Here is a 2,395-nt window from a genome sequence, read left to right as displayed (position 1 = left end):
TGTCTTCAGTTGACTTGCCTCTTCTAACCCATACTGATGAGGGCTCATCTCTTGTAGTAGTCTATGTTCTTGATATCTTTTGCATAATAGTTTTCCAAACTGTTGAATCATATAGTGTGTACCCATAGTCCAGATCATATAGATCATAGTCCAGGCAATATCACACAAAAGCCATGCTGAACTGTAGCAGATGTGCTCTTCCACACCCCCAAATCCTATGGCCAAGGCACTTTAGGGCCTGGGTCTTGTATCTTTTAGGCCTTTTACTCTGGCTTTCATTTGTCTGATAACTATGTCCGTTTCACATTGAGTGATGCAAGTAACTCACTGAATTTTGAAAATGGTAGGAGCTGGTCTTGTACATAGTTCAGATGAATTGAAGTGTGGCATGAGAGCAATGGTCAATACAAACAGTCTTTCTCTGATGAGAACTTGAAACCACAACACTTGTCACATTCCTCCAATATGTTAACTGTCAACCAAGGAGTCAAGTCTCAATTTCAAGAACCCATGCTAGCAGGAGTTCACCATGTGTTTAAGGTCTTTTCGTATGGCTAATAAGAGGGATGCTACTTGGACACATACAGCCTTTCCCTTGCTTAAGGAGAAGAACTGAGATTGCCTTCTTCCATGAAACTGAATATTGATCTCTCTGCCTGTTTGCTACCTAATTATTATAAACCATTGCGAAGGGCATTAGACAGAGCAGATTCCATCTCTGACTAGAACAGACAGTTGAATTCATCTTTGTAGTTGGAAATGAAATCCCACCTGTTAATAATTTTTCTGATGAGACAAAATCTGGGTCCTAGCTAGATGAGGCTGAAACTAATGTAATGCTCTTTCATTGCTACAGTGACCATACTTCTGAATTTAAAATTGTTCTAACAGCTTCCCATACTTCAGTGTAACTGGTGACGCACTTAATTGTCTCCTAGAACTATCACCCTGCATTTGTTTTATTCTTCCTAATAATGTGCTTGAGAAAAGTGGTGGAGTGGTTAGCATACTGGACTCACATTCAGAATGATGGCATTTCACATCCACATCCAGATTAAGATTTAGTTTCCTGTGATTTCCCTAAACTGTTTCAGACAAACGCCAAGATGGTTCCTTTGAGAGGGCACAGCCGATTTCCTTCTCCATCCTCAACAAAAGCAAGTGGGGCTTGTACTGTCTGTAATGACCTCATTGATGATGTGATGTAAAACCCTTTTCTTCTTTCCTAATAATGCATGAGGCTTTTGGCCTCTGTGACCAAAAATTCAAGAGATTCTTTGTAGCCATGTGGTATCTGAACAGGATTTAAATTACGATTGACGATGAGATTATTATAAATTAAACATGCAGCCACAGTCACAGATGGGATAGAACTCCAGTATGTACTTTTAAAATAATTCATTGTGGGACTTGCATTAATCCACTTTTGGGAAACCACAGGAAACTTAAATCTAAATGGCTGACAAGGATTTAAATCCTGCACCTTCAAATTATGGGTACAGTGCTTTAACCACTACACCATCTCGCTCAATAACCCTTGAAGAACCAAATGCTCTGATTGTAGAATAGTATTCCTCACTTCACCAAAGGACAGGCTATCACCACAGATGGCCTAAATAGACACAGCAACGGCTTGATATATCAGTGTCATAATGTGATCCATAAATTCCTAGATTCTGCCACAAAGTTGAAAAACAGACAGTGGCTGTGTGCCATCCAATTTACTTAGTTGAACATCTATTTCAGCAACTCCTTTGGACACTGCTTGATTTGGTATGTGTATTCAAATCTGAAAGTGATCACTGGTGTTCAAATCTTTTACCACTTTGAGCAGTCTTGATGAGGGTAGGAGAGCACATTGAGACTGATGATGGAGAATGATCCTGTAACAGTGTTGAAACGCATGCTTTCCCCTGTTTTCAGGATGGTTATGGGTCTATTAGTATGAATTTCTGAAGAGTTTGGCCCTGGAAGATATGAGGTAGAAGTCACACAGCATGATGTGTGGGCTTGAGTCTGCAAATAAAAAAATGGTTGAAATTGTTGTGTGACAACTGTCTAGGATTTTATGCAAAGGAAAGTAATGCATGCATTGTTACAGCTATTGCTTGAAAGATTGCATTGATGGGGAGATGCTATGAGTGGTTTTCATCACTGACAACTATTAAAATGCCACATGCTGCTGCAGCCATTTTTCTTGGTATTTGGTTCTGATGTCTTGTGAGTGGTAGTTTGCTAACAATAACATGCTGATACAGTTGGGTCATAATCATACAGAGTGCTCAGCAGGACAAAAAGCACACTTGTTGAAGAGAAAGTTGCTGTGCAGGAGCCATACTGGTTTAAAATATTTGGGTTTGAACTGTGACCTTTGAAGTAATTTGCTTGACATGGG

This window comes from Schistocerca nitens, chromosome 1, assembly GCF_023898315.1.
Source record: "Schistocerca nitens isolate TAMUIC-IGC-003100 chromosome 1, iqSchNite1.1, whole genome shotgun sequence".
Lineage (NCBI taxonomy): Eukaryota > Metazoa > Arthropoda > Insecta > Orthoptera > Acrididae > Schistocerca > Schistocerca nitens.
This window is presented reverse-complemented; position numbering follows the sequence as displayed.